This window comes from Triticum dicoccoides, chromosome 5B, assembly GCF_002162155.2.
Source record: "Triticum dicoccoides isolate Atlit2015 ecotype Zavitan chromosome 5B, WEW_v2.0, whole genome shotgun sequence".
In the NCBI taxonomy this organism is placed as follows: domain Eukaryota; kingdom Viridiplantae; phylum Streptophyta; class Magnoliopsida; order Poales; family Poaceae; genus Triticum; species Triticum dicoccoides.
The window spans coordinates 578630796-578649489 of record NC_041389.1 but is presented as its reverse complement, the minus strand read 5'-3'; positions in this window follow the sequence as shown (position 1 = coordinate 578649489).

Below are 18694 nucleotides of genomic sequence, written 5' to 3'. Positions count from 1 at the left end.
CAATCTTCCTCTCCTAACCACCTTAGGAAGTTATCAGTTTCCAAGACACGTTCATTCTTTCTCTCCATGTTTCGATCTCTAAGTCTCTCAACTACACAACCCCTTTTTCCACTCTGTTACCAAATGTATTTACCTCACACACCCGCCATTGCACCCCATGCCGATATCTCTCTCTCCCCTCTCCCTCTCACCCTCTCGCGCTAAATACATGCATTGCCTATCTAGCCCCCAAACCTCTCGTGCGCACGCACGCACATTGTATATCTAGGTCACTCCCTCGAGACTGTCTCACTCTTTCTTCCGCATGGCGGGCCACACTCGCTCAATCTCGCTCTCTTTATCTGAGTCTCGTTTAAACTTGTTTTCTTTCACACACAAATAATACATCTCCCTATTTGGGCCTCGATCGACACACTCTATACTCTCTGACGCAGATTGTCCATCTAGGTTAGTCCATCCAAGCCGCCGCCACTCTTTTGACCTCATGGCAGGCCACGCTCACTCAATCTCTCTCTCTCTCTCTCTCTCTCTCTCTCTCTCTCTCTTTGTATGTCTCGATTGACCTTGATCTTTCTCGGACAAAAACGATATATCACCATGTTTGAGCCGAGACATATTCACATTGTATACTCTCTCACGCACATTGTCTATCTAGGTCATTCTCTCCAACCCGTCTCACTCTTTCGATCGCACAGCGACCCTATGTGATCGATTGACCTTGCTTCCTCACACGCACAAAATATATCTACACGTCTGTGACTGGATCATCTCTCAAGCTCTATCTTACAGCCCTCACCCTTGCCAAAAGCTCAATCAGACAATATCTCTCTCCAGAGCATATATATCTGTTCGATGAATGTCGGACCACACTCACTTTGTCTCTCTATCTATATGTCTCTCGATTGACCTCGCTTTCTCACACCGTATCTTCCACGCATTGAAGCTAGTACCTCTCCATCCCCTCGCAAAGCCGGAGCTATTTACATTGCGAGGGGCACTCCAACCTTGGATTAATTTGTGTAGACATTTATGCCGGTCGGTTTAGATTATATTTTCGTAGCATGCGACCCACAACTACTCCAAACACCGTTGCAACCCCCGCAACTTCCCTAGTTGATTTCCCTCTGGCTCGGTCATCACTCTCTCGCACGTCCTTTCTCGCCTTCAACGTCGCACCATGGTATTATTGCAAAAAACTATGTTGTTCTCTTTAATTATTATAAATAAGCTACAGAAGTACACACCGATAGTCCACTTGGAATGGAACAAATTTCGACCCACAAATTAAAGTGCTACAAACTACACACCGATGGGCCCACATGTCATGAAACAAATTTGGACCCATATACAAATTAAAAAATAAAGGACGAGGATAAAAAATGCGACCGAGCCTTCAAGCCGCACGTCAATAGGCAACATACGTAGAACAACAATGTTTGTTGTACCCCCCTTTGTTCACATAATGTTTTTATATTACCACAACCTATTTAATGGATAACATGTAATGTTATTTTTATTACTATTCGCCTCCACTTACTGGTGGGTTCCATGTGTGCTCTCTCTCTCCTCCCCTTCTGTGTTTAGACGCACGGGCAAACACGAAGAACTCGCGGGCGATGTTGCCGTTGACCATATCTGGACGCATTCACAAGTCACGACACCAGTTTCACATACTAGCAGTTAATTTGGAGGTATATTAAGTACATGCGGATATTAAGTACTACGATATTATTTGCGTGTTATTATGTGATTAGCACTATTTTTGGCATGAAATTAACTGCACGCTAAACGTGTAGCGCTCGACATTGAAGCAGTCTAGGTCGTTGGATGACAAGGAATACATGTGGCTTGATGATGTTTTATATTTAATTTGATATGGCTCTAGCAGACATTCAATCGATCAAACCATAGATTTCGCTCAGTCTGACTCTGACTTTAAATTATACGACGATCTATATAAAATAAACGGAAATGATAAACGTTCGGATTTTAAGCATGGCAATCCGAACCTTTTTCATGGCAAATTTAGATTACATGGCGGCGGCGGGGGCGTCTCGCGGTGGGAAGCGGCTCCTTTGCCATGCTCTGTGTGTTGTCGGGCCACTGACCGATGGCGACGGCGGTATCTTGCGGCGTTGTTGGCGTACTCCTGGACGTTGGCCTAGCTTCAAGGAAGGCCAAAATGTTATGGACTTTGGAGCGAGTCAACTGGCGGGAGGAGGCGACTGGTGTTGGTGCAAGAAAGTGGTCGACAGCGGCCATCCATGCCGCTGAGGGGGGCACTGGCACCCGCGCGGGGATATGTGTTGTCAATGGCACGGCGGAGACATTTGTGTGCACGGGCACCGGCACAGGCGCGCACGTCAGTGCACACGCAGGCGCATGCGCTAGCAGGTGCATGGGCACCGGGACAGGCGTGCGCGTCAGTGCACGCGCAGGCGCATGCGCTGGCAGGTGCATGGGCGCGTGGAAGTCGGCGGGGACCTCGTGGAACCTTGTGGGATCAAGCTCGGCAACAATGTGCGGCTCCTAGCCCATCAATGCCACGAGGATGGGCGCTCGCGCAGTCGGGGCGACGGGAGCCTAAACGGGAGCGGGGACAGGCGCGGCGTCTTCCCGCATGGCCAGTTCAAGCTCGTCCCAAAGTGCCTTATGTTCTTGAGACTCCGGCTGGGTGTCTTCCTCAGGAAACTGGAAGACTAATGGCAGACCATCGTGATGCGGCATGGCGTATGTTTAGGTCAGGCTAGTTGGAGGTAGACGACAGGAGAATCGAAGAGGAAGAGAGAAGATTGTAGCGATACCGGGTAGTGCGGGGTTGATTTTAAACTGCGGCGCCGGTGACATTAAAAGTAGGAGCAGTTGGGACGAAGGTGGGCGGCGGAGCCTGGTAAAAGGGCTCGCCTCCCGGTGAGCCTGCACAGTGGTCTGCTCGTACGCCTCCCTGTCAGCCGGCGCAGCGGTCTGCTCGCACGCCTCTCATCGACTCACACGCTTGCTCGGACAACACCTACCGATGAGAAGCTGGGACTCGTGGCGGCACGTAAACGCGCACAGTTTCAATAGTGAAAGCGTTCGCCTTAACGTGATAGGTCTTTGTTCCAAAATACCTTGGCTCTTCATTTGTGCAACTTGCCATAAGCAGCTTGTCCCAAATTGAAGAAAAACCTTACGAAGTAATATTTGTGCCATATCACGTGACCATGCTCAGTTTCAAGAATTTATGCTCACTTTTGGATTTTCTGAAATTTAAGATCTAGGATTCGAAACAATATCATAACCTGCATCATGCAATAAATTTTCAAGCCATACATCTGTCCTGTTGTATTTCTTAAGAAAGGATTTGGTCAAACATTTTGCTTAGTTAGACTTCAGACAAGTTATATATGCAGAGTAAAAGGATAATCCCTACGTACCAGTGCATTTGCCTGATATATTAACTCAAGTACTAGGCACGAAAAAACGGGCTCAATTCTGTGCTCATCCTGGTGTAGTAGTAGTAGTACTAGGCAATGCAGTTTACGGGTGACCTTGCCGAGCGGTGATCGAGGGAATTGAACCGTTCTCGGCATGGTAGGTAACACTGTCTAGTTACTAAAGCATCCCTCCATTGTTAATCGGTAGTCATTATGGACCGGGGACATGAGGGGAATTTCCTAGGGCTGGAATTCTGGCCGCCAGATATTTCGACTTGAAATGATGAGGCTCGACTGGTTGGGGTTGCCTAATGTGCGTACCACACACGCCACAGAAGGACACGAGCCCGTTTTATTTTTTATTTTTTTAGGATCAACACGAGCCAAGGTTTGGCTGGTACGCCGTTGGGTCCTACCATTCGAGAATACAAAAGGAACCTTTTAAATTGCCAAACGAATCTATGTGTATTACAATGCCCGTATTTTCCTTGCAAATACTAATCTCAACGTGGTAATTGATTTATGACGAGTTGTTGAATTAGAGTGAGTTTGTGATATAGTGATCTCAACGTGGATTTCACATTTCATGGTATCCCTAGTAAGTTTTCCAATGCAAATTCGAATTTAAAAGATGAACAATATGGAGGTGAGAAAACTTTGTATGTATCAAGCATATGACCACAGAGAGAGAGAGAGAGAGACACACACACGCACGAACACAACAACAATCCAATAAGTATAGTGCATCTATTTTTCCAAACCATGCACGTATGACACGAATTCAAAAATACTCCTTTTATTTCCTCAATATTAGTCTTTTAGAGTGTTCAACAAGGGACTACATACGGAGCAAAATGAGTGAATCTAGACTCTAAAATATGTCTATATACATCCGTATGTGCTAGTCCATTTGAAACCTCTAAAAAGACTAATATTTAGGAACGAAGGGAGTAAAATGTAAGACATGCATGGTCCTCAGCTCAATATTTAAAATGAACATGAAACTGAAACATGAATATTAAGTCTAGTACTACAGTACATGCAAATGTTGTGTTTAGGCGGAGCTATGATTGTCGGGGGTCAACCCCTCGACCTTAGATAAAATTGTGGAGCTCTGTTTAGGGTTGTTTAGATTATATTTGTACCCACCCTCCCAACCACCGATTGGTTGTGCACCCCCCACCCCTCCTCCCTGGGAGAATATCATGTGCCCCCATACCTTAGATGCTATATGTTGATATGAGTTGCTTGGAGCTTGTAGATCTGAGATATAGCAGCTCACATGACGTGTCTTAATATTTTTACAGGAAACCTTGATGAGTTTGAGAATTGCACACAATTTGTACAAGAACTACTCAGATGCCCTTGGATCCCATATCCAACGACCTCGAAGCTCGTATCACTGTAGCATCTAAGATGAAGGAGGACACCATATTCTCCTGTATGTAAGAATATCATCTGCTACCACACCATAGATGATTTGGTGATACAAGCTCTTCGGAGCCGTTGGATTTGTGACCCAACACCTCCTCGGTGGTTCGAATGGTTTTTTTGTAGAAAAGCCCCAAAAGAGTTCGGCCACTACTTACAAGCACAAAGACTGCTCAGATGCCATTGGATCTCAGATCAAACGACCTCCAAGCTCATATCACCGTAGCATCCAAGCTGCGATAACACCTTATGTTTTCTCGTAAGGGAGAAGATGAGGTGCTCCCGCACTGTAGGTTCTATGGTGATACGAGTTCACTGAGATCTAACGGCCCACAGTAGGTGGTTTGACTGTTTTTGCAATATATGGCTGATAGAGTTTGGGAAATGCACAGAAACTACAAGTACTATGCATGTGCCATCTGATCACTGGTCATATGACCTAGATGCTCATATCACCGTAGCGGGTAATTAAGCTACGGGGAGCACCTAATATGAGCAACGGGGAGCCGTTGGATCAAAGATGCAGCGGCACACACGAGGCCTGAATGTTTTATTTGCAAAAAAACCTTTGGAGAGTTTGGAAATTGCGCATAATTACAAAGACTACTCCCAAGCCATTGGTTCTCACTTCCAACGGTGTAAAAACTCGTATCACCATAGTATCTAAGCTGCGGGGTGGATGTGATATTCTATGCCGCTGTCATTTTTGTTTGTAAACTTGCAAAATACGTGTAACTCGTGTCGTTACTTGTCTAACCGCGCAAAGTGTTTGTTCAAAAAAACCATCCTACACTGAAATATCAGAACAACACACGGGGTCCCACTTGTCATTAATCAAATTTGGACCTAAAACTAACAAATCTGAAAGACGAGATTCGAACTGGCAACCTGGACTACAAAGCGTAAGTCGATAGCCTGAAACAACAACGGTTGTTGGCTTTGTCCCATAGCTTGATTTTATACAGTACTTGCGTTGAGTAGAGTAGAGGGAGTGCCTCGTCAACACGTGCATGACCGTTGTCTCACTTACTGGTGGGTCCTAGGTCTGCAATCTCAATCTCTCTTCTCTCCATCGTCTAACCTTTGCACGGGCACACACGAAGAGTGGCGCTAGCTTGCCGTGGTGTTATTACAACTAAAAAAAGCTTGGAAAATAGAAGAATCTCCTAGAACAAGAGATGTTGTGGCTGGCCGAGACGGAGCTAACCACATCTATCCTCCGTGCCACGTTTGCATGGTGAAGCTGTGTGGCTAGTGGGGTGTTTTCGACCGACTGGCTGGGTCCCGAGGTCGAACCATAGGTACTACATCTGACACAGTATATTTTTACACGCACATTTTTCCTCCGTGTCGAGACGTGGCACACCCTACCGTGCGGTTTTGGGGTCCTCCCGGGTGGTGCACGCATATATTCTTCCTGACGTGGGACGCCCTACCGCGTGTTTTCTGGGTCCTCCTCGGTCGTAGCGCCGAAAGCAAGTAAATGAGTTGTCAAATCATGAAAGACCACCTTTCTCGCTGAGTACATCAGGAAGCACGGTGGCTAGCTAGTTGGGCTAGTTCGACCGATTAGCTAGGCCACCGCCACGTTTGTTTTTTCACCCCTTTTTTATCTACTTGCCGGCATGTAAATTTAAATATCCACCGCGGCGTTGCTCTGGTGTTTGGGTGCGGCAGGATTTTTAATTTTTTGATTGATGGGAGCAGGAGCGGCAGGATTTTTAATTTTTTGATTAACGGGAGCAGGCGCGGCAGCAATTAGTCAAGATGACTCCGCCTGTAAAACCCACTGCTCCCTGATGTGAGAAGTTGTCGACTGGTGTTTTACCATGGTGAAACCCAAAAGATTCCCCGCTCCTCGGCTGGATCCCTCCGCCGTCCCGTAGATTGCATTGCCTTTCAACCGTTTCGCCCCCTTTGCTTCCTCTCCCCATTGCTTCTACCTAGTGCCATGGCAGCGCAGCAGATCACGGAGTCCGAGGTGAGGTGCCTGACACAGGAGCTCCATGCCAAGGATGCAGAGCTCAGGGCCAAGGACATGGAGCTCCGTGAGCTCAAGGAGGAGAGGAGTGCCATGCTCCTTCGTTATGTGTGGGAGTTCACGGAGCTTCAAAAGCGGCAGGCGTCCACCACAAAGATGCTCGAGGCATCGGCGGCGTTGCTGCAGAAAGCGGGAGATACGATAGGCCGTCAGGGGAGCCGGCTGGAGCGCGAGCGGGCCGATCGTGACGAGGTCCAGGATCACCTCAGCCACTTGGTGAACCAAGTTGCCACGCACGTGCGGCGGCTGCGCGATGCCTACCATTGTGCCAGCATGACGATGCCGCCCGTCGAGCTAAACCCGTTCGACCACCCGGTCGACTTCAACGAGCTGCGGCTTCCTGACCTGGTCTCCTTCTTGACCTATATCTCCGAGGAGCCAAGCCGTCTCCGCGCGATGGTGGGTGCTGAGCTGGACAAGGAGGGGTTGTAGGCTGCTGTCGCCGTTGCCGGGCGAATCCTTTCAGGGCTCCGTCACCGGAATCCATTCATGCCATTTGACGCCGTCTTTGACGAGCTGGCTCCCGTCGACCGGGAGCGGGCTCTGCGGGCGGTTGCACCCTGCATCACCAACGTCGTGCGCCTCGAGAAGCAGAGGGACTTCAGTGGTGTTTAAGGCGCCCTCTGCATGGGCATGTCCATGTCTCGGCGCAGCATGGCCGTTGGATCAAACTCAGACAATGCAGATCAGTCACTGTAGCACAAAGCGTGTGGGTGTGTTGGGTTGCATTCTCATCTCAATATAGTTGTTTCCTCTTCGTGTATTTTTGTTAACCTACTAGTGTGGACTCATGCACCCTTCATGCACTCTACCAAACACCCAAAAGTGGGTCGAGAAGGGAACTTTTTCTCCCATCCCGTGCACCCTTCGTACACCCTGCCTAACACTATTCGTGCTTCATATGGTTCATGTTTCGTGGAGTACTGTAGCACCATACTCTCCGTGCGCTGTAGACCTACTCCTGTTAACATTGATCTCACCGTTCATTCTCGACCGGACAGTCGAATAAGCGGTACTATGTTACATATAGGAGTAGTTGACATGCGCACAACATCATTTTTTATCGTCATATCTTACTACACTAGCAAGAAGATTGTGTAGTACTGACGTATGAACCACTGCACATGCCTAGTAGTAGGAGCACTGTGTATGTTCAAGTGGCTGCCGTGTTTCGCACTCCTCCGTCATAAGAGTGGAAACGCTTGTTGTAATCATTTTTCTTCTTCAGAAAAATAGTGGACACGCTCTACCATGCGAATCCTCCTCCAGCCATGCACTAAATTGCTCACTTTCGCCGACGTGTGGGACAGTCAACACCTGGGTCCGCCAGCCATGCACTAAATTACTCTGTAGTAGAGTGACGGTAGACTACCCCGATCGAAGCGCCACAGTAATGCCCAATGAGCCGTCAAATCACAAAACCCCCTCCTTTCCAGCAGTAAGTTGGACGGACGAAGCAATCATCATTTCACTCTTCTCTCTCAGCTTCCTCTCTTGAAGAAGACCCCCACTCGCTTCGCTTCTCCCTCATCTCGTTCCTCCTTTCACTCTTATCTCTCAGCTTCCTCTCTTGGATGGACGCTGGAGCACCGGCCGATGTGATGTCTATGGCTCTGGACAAAACCATCGAGGCTCATGGTACAAAGAAGCGCAAGCACCCCGTCGAGACTACCGCAGACAAGCTCAAAGCCATTGCCCTGTCCAAGCCCCCCTCTCCGGGATCCCTCATTAAGCAAGTCCAGGTAACGTCTCTTGTTGATGATCTTTTTCTTGATCTTGATCGTGTTTTTTCATCTAACACGCAGTACTAGTACTGGTAGTACAACTTTCTGGGTGATCTTGCATGTGATTTTAGTGTGCCAAATGACGGTTCAAAATTCCTCTTTTGACCAAAACATGCGAGAGGTTGACACTGGTTTCTTATACATTACTTTCAACTACTCCCTCTGTCCCAAATTTCTTGTCTTAGATTTGTCTAGATAGGGATGTATCTAATATGGATGTATCTAATACTAAAATGTGACTTGATACATCCGTATCTAGACAAATCTAAGACAAGAGTTTTGGGACGGAGGGAGTACTTTATGAACATCAATGCTACCTTTGAAGAGGGTATATTTGCCTCAGTAACTTGTGTTATGGATATTGCAAGTAATCCCTCTGCTCTCATGCCTTTGAAGACATGTTATAGCATCTTTGTTCACTTATTTATGTGTGTATATGTAGTCATATATGGAGTATAATATCAAAAATCATCTTATATTTCTGAATGGAGGTAGTAATAAAATATGGTTTCTGTTTGAATTAGAACCAGGTCTGCGGTGGAGATGAAGTTCTCAAAGTCATGCCGTGTGAACTGGAAGACCTGATGATGAGTTCTACTGCTGAACTATCCAGCTGTTGTGTCCTTGTCGCCACGTGTCCTGAACTAGTGTTTTCCTGTAGCTTTGTTGTCAGGCGTGTTCTCGAGGCTGTACTTGACCACAACAATTTCCTGACTATGCCTTCGAGTTACGAAGGGTGTGGTTCTTGTAAAGCTTCCCAACAAATATGATGCGGCATGTCTGCATCATCATGATTATGAGTGGAAAGACCACTCTGTTAGGTTCTCCAAGGTTGACAAGATGGTGATGGTGCATGTAGACATCTCTCATGAAGTCCATGTCCTAGTCAGTTATGCGGGGTTCATCCCGTAGGTCGGTGGCAAGAAATAGTCTACAGAGTTTAGTTAGTCCAACTTTGCTTGTCTGTAGTAAGTACTATTGTTCAATACTTGATTTGTGTTTGTGAACCCTGTATTGTTTATTAGTACTGCCGCTTTTGGTGTGTGGTCAGTCCTGAGAACGGTCTATGTTAATGTCTGTCCACTCAATTCAGTTTGTATATTTTGAAGTATCTAGATCATATTTTTTGTGAGGACGGTTTATGAATTATGGTTAGACTCGAATATCTGTATGCATTGCAGGGTTTATCGCACCCATCGGGATTTCCAGTCCCATGGATGTTTTGTCCATATGATTCGTCACGACCTTTGGACTGTCTTGCTTGTGGGAGTAGGCGGGGCCCCTGCATGCCACCTATAGTTATACAATCAATCTTCTGTTTAGTACTTCAACATAGTGATTTCCTGGTAAGGATTCACTCGTGTCACATCAAGTAAATCTTATTGATTTACTGTCTAAATCTTATTGATTTAATGTCATGTTTTCTTTCTTTTCCTGCAATTTTACGATGCAGGTTTTGCCATGTGACATTCATCACAGAATAAACCGTTTGGTTTGCTCTACGATGACTATTTTTGCAGGTTTCACTTCTTATGTCGTGTCAGTAACGAAGGCACTGTCCATCACATATATTACTGGAAAAGATTGGACCAGTCCGTTGTCTGAGTACAAGCTGAATCCCTATGATGAACTGCAGTTTGGTTTAACAAAAATGCCACCATAAGTCCTTCTCGCGTTTAAAAGAAATGAAGAAAAAAAATTGGATCACGGTCACGGATCCTAGTCAAGTTAGAAAGCTGATCATAGCAAACCAGACACGATCGCCGCTGTCTCGCACATCGGTACCACCTTCAGCAACGGCTCGAGCACCGACAGTTGCTCTAGCACTAACAGCGGCAGCAGCTCAGTCTGATCCAGCTGAGGATTGGGCACCGATCGCGTCAGCGGATCAGTCTGATCTATCGGAGGATCAAGCATCGACACTGGCACCAGCTCTACAAGGAGCACCATCTCCAGCAGCAGCGGCGGCTTCGGCACCTGCACCAACACTTGCACTTGCATCTGCTCCGGCCCATGCAGTTGCACTGGCAATAGACTGGGCTCTAGTTCGCACTTCATATACCAAAGTCCTTACAAAAACCGACATGTCCACCTTCTTGGTAAGCATTGGCCGCCCAAGTGCTTCGTTCTTTTTTCTTTCCATATTGTTTCACATGATTCACTGTGTTGATCTAACTGTTTGGGTATGTCTTCTTGTTTGCAAACAGAGAATTCCTAGAGCAACGAGGGAGTTGTTCAACAATCCGGGCGACCGCGGCCAAGTTTCTCTTACCATGCGCAACCTTGGTGTGAAAGAACCTGCTCAATATACTGTAAGTACAAAGGATGGTCACATGATGATTGTTGCTAAAGGATGGTCAAGGTTCAAATCTAAATCATATGTTGCGGTAGGGGATGATGTCAAAATCAAACTTTCTCGGCAAGGAGAGCTGGTCCAAATCAACTTTGAAATTCTTCAGTAGCAGCACACAACTACCGAACTGATCTATCCTCCGAGATATTTTGATGTAATAATCTGGCATGGAGAAACAAGTGTCCTGTGTGTATAAGTAGTACAACAGTATTATTTATCACATGGTATATCGTTGATAGAATTGCAACTCTGATTGCTGGTTAGGAACTGTCGTTCGATTTCATTCCAACAGCTGCTGTGCTTTATTCAATTTTGTGTATTCGCCTTGCGACAACATCTAAAACCAGCGCCATACCGATCGCTTGCAATATGAAAAGCGATGAGGTAGAACACATGGGCCCCCAAACATGCAGGGTCGGCCTGCGGCCCAAAGTCCAGAACCATGAGCCTATCTGAGTATTATATTCTCAGCTGAACCCCCATAAAAAAAGCTGAACCCCTATAATGCCCGTGCGTTGTAGAGGGAGTATATTTCTCGACAAGGTGAGCCTGTTTGTGATATAAAAGAATTGTATATTTATTTATAGAGGGAGTATCTCTCTGTCAAAATATATATTTATGTGTAACTAGTTACTCCTGTCTTTCTACTTCCTTTCGCTGATATGTGGGGCAACCGGCATTGGGGTCCACGTGCCATATGCACAAATTAGAGTGCACAACTTCATGGTAGACACACCCCGGTCGTAGCGCCATAGTAATGCCCAATGAGCCATCAAATCACCCCCCTGAGGGAGTCCTGGATTAGGGGGTATCCGGACAGCCGGACTATATACTTTGGTCGGACTGTTGGACTATGAAGATACAAGATTCAAGACTTCGTACCATGTCCGGATGGGACTCTCCTTTGCGTGAGAGGCAAGCTTGGCGATTCAGATGTTAGATCTCCTTCTTTGTAACCGACTCTGTGTAACCCTAGCCTCCTCCGATGTCTATATAAACCGGAGGGTTTAGTCCGTAGGACAAGAACAATCATAATCATAGGCTAGCTCCTAGGGTTTAGCCTCTATGATCTCGTGGTAGATCAACTCTTGTAATACTCATATCATCAAGATCAATCAAGCAGGAAGTAGGGTATTACCTCCATCGAGAGGGCCCGAACCTGGGTAAAACATCGTGTCCCCTGCCTCCTGTTACCATTAGCCTTAGACGCATAGTTCGGGACCCCCTACCCGAGATCCGCCGGTTTTGACACCGACATTGGTGCTTTCATTGAGAGTTCCATTGTGTCGTCGCCGCAATGCTTGATGGCTCCTTCAATTATCAACAACAACATGGTCCAGGGTGAGACTTTTCTCCCCGGACAAATCTTCGTGTTCGGCGGCTTCGCACTGCGGGCCAATTCGCTTGGCCATCTGGAGCAGATCGACAGTTACGCCCCTGGCCCTCAGGTCAGATTCGGAAACTTGAATTACACGGCCGATATCCGCGGAGACTTGATCTTCGGCAGATTCGGGCCTGCGCCAGGAGCGCCGAATGGTCACGACGAGCACGACTTAAATCTGCTGTCGGACAGTATTCGGGATATCGCACCTGCTGTCGGTGTCAAAACCGGCGGATCTCGGGTAGGGGGTCCCAAGCTGTGCGTCTTAGGATCAATGGTAACATGAACACGAGATTTTACCCACCTTCGGGCTCTCTTGATGAGATAATACCCTACATGCTGCTTGATTGACTTTAATGAGTATAGGGGTTACAGGAGTTGATCTACCTCGAGATCATATGTTGTGGTCTAAACCCTAGAGGTATGATGAGTAATGTCATAACCTATCGACTAGCCTGGCCTCAGTTTATATAATGTACCACAGGCCTAGGATAACAAGAGTCCTAGCCGGATACGCTGGTGGGGAGGAGTCCTTGTCTTGATCACCAAGTCTTGTGGAATCTTCCTTGTATGCGGCAACTGTCCGAACTGGCCCATGAGTATATGGCCATGGGGGTCCTCGGCCCAATCTAACTGACTGGGAGACGACGTGGTGAGTACCCCCTAGTCCAGGACACCGTTAGTAGCCCCCTGAACCGGTCTTCAAGTTGGGGACGCTCCTCGATTCTTCTGAATTGTTCTTCATCTTCGGTCATTGGTCTTGAAAACTAGTTCAACAAATCTTCTCATCTTCGATCTTGAGGATCACGAAGTAAATCCGAAGAGTTTACATGTCGGGTATCCGAGGAGCCCCTTTAAGTTTCCGGCCTTTATCAATGCCTTGTTATTATTATGCCACACCTCGGGTTTGAAGTTATTCCCGGGCGGCAGTGTCCTCTTGCATCCGAGCTCCGACGCCGGATTGCATTCGAGGTATCTTTTGTAGCCAAGCACCAACGCCGGACTGCTTTCGAGCTCCAACGCCGGACTGTATCCGAGCTTTAATGCCGGACTGTGTCCAAGCTCCAACGCCGGACTGTATCTGAGCTCCAACGCTGGACTGTATCCGAGATGTCATAGATCATCTTGGTTCAAAAAAGTTGAAGGAGTTTAGCTGAGCTTAATGTCGGGAATGCCCTCTATGGAGCCAGCCACTAGCGCCCGAGCTTTATGCCAGACTGCTTCTGAGGTGGCGCAATTTATTCTCTGTCGAGATATATAGCCAGTAGCCCTCAAGGTGTGTGCATCGGTCTAAAACCCGAGATGCACCTGAAGGAAAACATGAAACCGCTGATCCTAGTAGCCCCTGAGACTCAGGTCGATGCGCGAAATGGGCCTGAGGATCAACTCCTAGCTCGACAGCATACATAGGAATAGAAACGTGGTGTGCAAAGTCCTCGAGACTCAGGTTGGGTGCGGCCAACCAACCTGAGGATAATAATCTCATCAAAAACTATATTGCAATTTAAATTTTATGCATTGGATTGCCAATGTAGTAGCCCCCGAGACACTGGTCGGGTGGCAACATCAGATCAGGGGATCGATCGATGTACCCATTTTAATATTTGTAAATAATAAGCCCGAAGCCTAGTAGCCCTCGAGCCTTAATGCAGGCACGGGAGGCCTAGTACCCATTTTAATATTTGTAAATAATAAGGATCGATGTCCATAGGAAAATCACAAATTATGTGTAATGACTCTATGTATCTAGGTACTTTACATCATTAATGCTCGGATCCGCATTGTATAAAACTTTGTTGACCGACCATCGGCTTCAACCTCCTCGGCCAGCAACCGAGGATTGTTTGTCCTACTTTATAAAGCCTTTATGAGGGCAAAGATTTACGGCAAACAAAGCAATCTGGCCATACGGTTTTATAAACAAAGGTATGCAGAGAGACATGTTATATTATTGTTTAACATAAGGAACATCGTCCAAAGAAAATAGTCCCGCTATCGGCTCCTTTCTTTGGGTTGTCATGCTCAGCATGATCATGAAACCTCAGCTCCGATCAATGTGGGAGGAAAATACTGAGGATTTCGTTTGGGGAAAGCTTCCAAACTCTATGGTCTAGATGAACCCAAATTTTCACTTCCGTTGCGACCGTTTATAATCTGAAAGTGGCCCATCACCGGCTTCTACCCCCTTGTAGATACTAGGCAGGGTGTTTCCGAAATAACAAAACAACCCTTAGTTGACGTCTCGGTGCCCGAAGGCGGTTGTGTTGGCGGAAACAAGGCAATCAGATATGCGGGCTTTATAACTTTCACTTAGTCATAGGAGCTTAAAGTTGGGAGGCCAGCAAGTAGCCCCCCGCTTAGTATTCGACGACAGCCAAGGTCAAGCCATAAACATTTCGGCCAATGTTATGAACGTCCCGTCATTTAATACAGTCATCGGACTGCTGACCTGTTTACGCTTATTGTGACAGTTAGTTTTCGGCTTTCTCCACTGCGGTGCTTAACCATGCGAGCTGGAAGCACAATCACAGTGGTTCTCCCTTTGCACACCTAGCCAAACAAAGTGGAACATAGGAGGCAAGCACAGGAGCCGGGCAACCCAACTATTGATCGAAGACACAATTCGAAACTGATGCATATATAGCAATATCCGAGAATTTTTGCCGAATCTCTAAAGGTGTCCGGCGCTGCACTGCGAGACTTATGCGGGAAACACACAAATAGTTGAAAAGTGCCATAGGGTTGGAAAACCAAAAAACGTCAGTAAAAACTCGACGTCCAAACTAGATTAATTGTTCGGTGCCAATCAGAAAATTGGTCCAAGGGAAAAAAATTGTGCTTCTGTCGTGGTTTAACATTACACATCCTATCTCAAGACTTCAAGCGGGTCAGCCTACAGCTTCAACCTCCTATCCCGAAGGTGGAGTACTTTTCGCTAGGCCAGTTTAGCAAACTTTAGCGGCTTTGAGAGGGAAATCTGGCTATTGACCACACACTCGCGTCGAAAAAAGGAGTGATAGAAAAAAAAACTTTGCAACGACTAGGAAGAAGAACACTTATTATAAAACAGCTCACATAAATCTAAGAGCCCCCAAGTTACTTGGGTAAAAGAATTTTATGTATAATGATTGTATGTACCAAAGTAATTATATCATATCTGTGTCCACCAGAACTTTATGCGCATCTTAACCGACCGTCGGCTTCTCCCTCTTCGGTTAAGGACCGAAAAGTGTTATGTACTCCCCCTGTCGAGAATATCGACGGTGTTTCCGATAACCAGGCAATCAGGCCATAAGGCTGTAGCAGACAAATCGCACTCAGGGAACTTATGCTATATTACTGACAAAGTGTAAGAAGCATCTTCGAAGAAAATAGTACCCCCACCGATACCTTTCTTCGGTTGCTCATTATTATTATGAGACTTGTGCAATAGATTTTTTGTACTCATGAGTTCCGTTGTGTGCCGGCCATTGTTGAAAACAATAAGAGCGCTAGCTTTCGGCTTCACCCAGTCTGAGGTCCGAACTCGGATGAACAGGTCGTGACAATCTCAGAGGTGCTCCCTTTACTCCCTAGCCGAACAATCGGGAACGTAGGGGTAAGCACAGGAGCCAGGCAACCCAACTTGCAAATCACTTAAGTCAACATGGTGCATATTGTGGCATAATACACGAACAAGGAACGAAGCCGTACAAGTATAATCATATGCAAGAGGAAAAGCTCCATCAAGGGAGCCCCCAAATAAATGGGGTATTTGAATATGTGTGTCACAAACAAAGTTATGAGAAGGAATTTTTTCGCAAACAACTTTTTGCCAAAAAAGTTATAATGCTTGGTCGAGCCGAACAAAATTTTAAACCGGAGAGCATAAGAGCGACTTAGCTGGTTAATGTGTTCGGCATTGATGACGCGGTCTGAGCTTGATGCAGGACAAGGTTCCAGCCTCTCAAGCTGGTCCCCAGGTGGCCGAGCAGAGAATTCGGGACTCCGAGAAGATGAGGCCCTCAGTCCAGCCGCGGTAATGGAGCAGGTCGGGGCGCCAAGGCGACAACACAATTTGGTCGAAGGAGGCGACAACGCGGCTCAGTCTGAGTCAATTGGTGAGCGCCGAGGTCAATGTCGATGCAGGGCATGATGTGGTAAAGGCGTGGCAAAGCCGGAATTCACAGGTCGGTCCAAGTTCCAGATACGGTGTTCACCGAACTAGTATTCTCTCCCCCTGGAGTATTCTCTCCCCCTGGAGATCTCTCTCTCCCCCTGAAGGATCTCTCTCTCCTTCTCTGATGTGATCTCTCTCTCTAAGTGATGAGCTTTGATGTGATCTCTCTCTCTCCCCCTTTGACATCAATTTTCAAGAAGGGCTTGATAAAGATGTGATCTCTCTCTCTCTCCCTCTGGAATTTGTCGTGAATGGGTTTGATCCTTGAGTCACAACATAAAGCAATGGTAAAAATGTGATGCTTGTTAGAGGACAAGATTCATTGAGTGGAGCTGGATCAGAAGAAACTCAGAATATGTGGCAAACTGTTTTTCCCGTTATGAAATCGGTGGCACCGAGTGGTATGCTTCGGTGGTACCGAGAGTTTTCGGTTGGACCGAAAATAACAAATCGGTGTAACCGAGTTCATCGCAGAGAAAGCACTTGTCACCTCAGCTCACTAGACTAGAAAGATCTCACAAAGATTTGCAAGGAATTTACTGAATGATATGCAATGAATTGGATGTAGAAAATGCAGAACAAAAAGAAAGAAATCTAGATGAAGTTTTTTTTTTGAAAGGGGAAACAAATATGCATGAGACAAATGCAAAAACACAGAAGAAAACACAAGGGAACTTTATCTAGAGATGGTCGGCGATGAAGTCACCTATGTTAGAGTATATTGACTTAGGAGTCAAGTGAGATCACTTGATCATAGGTCATACTCATCGTTTAAGCTCAAAATGGGGTTGCCATTTTTTGTTTAAGCATCTTGATGTATTCACACCTTGTCGAGTTGCTTTAGCTCATGTCTTGGAGTAAAGCTTCTCTAAGATTGAATAACATACCTTGGTTGGTGGTGTTGTCCATGTAGTTGAACTTGTGTGAGTTTCTCAAGGTTGATGTAGCACATCAAGAGTTGGGAGCACCACTTGGAATTTGAGTCCATCTACCTACATGGGTTAGTTCTTGCAAGGAAGAGCACTTGTGTATCCAAAAATGACAATCATGAAGCTTAACATAGAATTTGTCAAAGGATATGTTTAAATGGTTTCGTGCTTCCTTGTCTTCAACCACCTTTGTATAGAGACTTGGTGATGTAGAGATTGCTCAAGATGTGAGTAGGTTACAATCTCATGGAATTTGATTCAACCAAGTACCTACATGGGTTAGATAACATGCAAGATGCAAATATTTCCAAGACATAAGATTTTCATCATAAGAGAAATATCAAGGATTAGTCATAAGCTCATGTCTTGCATGTATCCAATGAAGTTTCTACTCCAATTTTGAAGCATCAATGATTTTCAATTCTCCTCTCAACCTGCAAAACACTTTCTCATCAAGAGGTTTAGTGAATATATCCGCTAATTGCTTTTCGGTGCGAACATGCTTAAGATCAATGTCACCCTTAGCAACATGATCTCGAATGAAATGATGACAAACTTCAATATGCTTAGTTCAAGAATGTAGCACAGGATTATGTCCAATTTTGATAGCACTTTCATTGTCACAAAGCAATGGAACATGTTTCACATATATCCCATAATCTTTAAGAGTTTGGGTCATCCAAAGTAATTGAGAACAACATGAACCAGCGGCAATGTATTCCGCTTCGGCAGTGGATAAGGATACCGAGTTTTGTTTCTTGGAGGACCAAGACACAAGAGATCTACCAAGAAATTGACAAGTACCCGAAGTAGACTTTCTATCAACCTTGTCTCCGGCATAGTCTGAGTCAGAGTAGCCAACAAGATCGAAAGAGGCCCTCTTAGGATACCAAATGCCAAAATTTGGTGTATGGATTAAGTATCTCACTATCCTTTTCACAGCCTTAAGATGACATTCTTTAGGAGCAGCTTGATATCGTGCACACATGCACACACTTAGCATAATATTGGGACGTGAAGCACATAGATTTAACAATGAACCAATCATGGAGCGATAAACCTTTTGATCAACTGGTTCACCATCTTTGGTCAAGTCAAGATGTCCACTAGTAGGCATGGGTGTAGACATACCTTTGCACTCTTGCATATTGAACTTCTTGAATAAGTCCTTAGTGTACTTCGTTTGAGAGACAAACATAC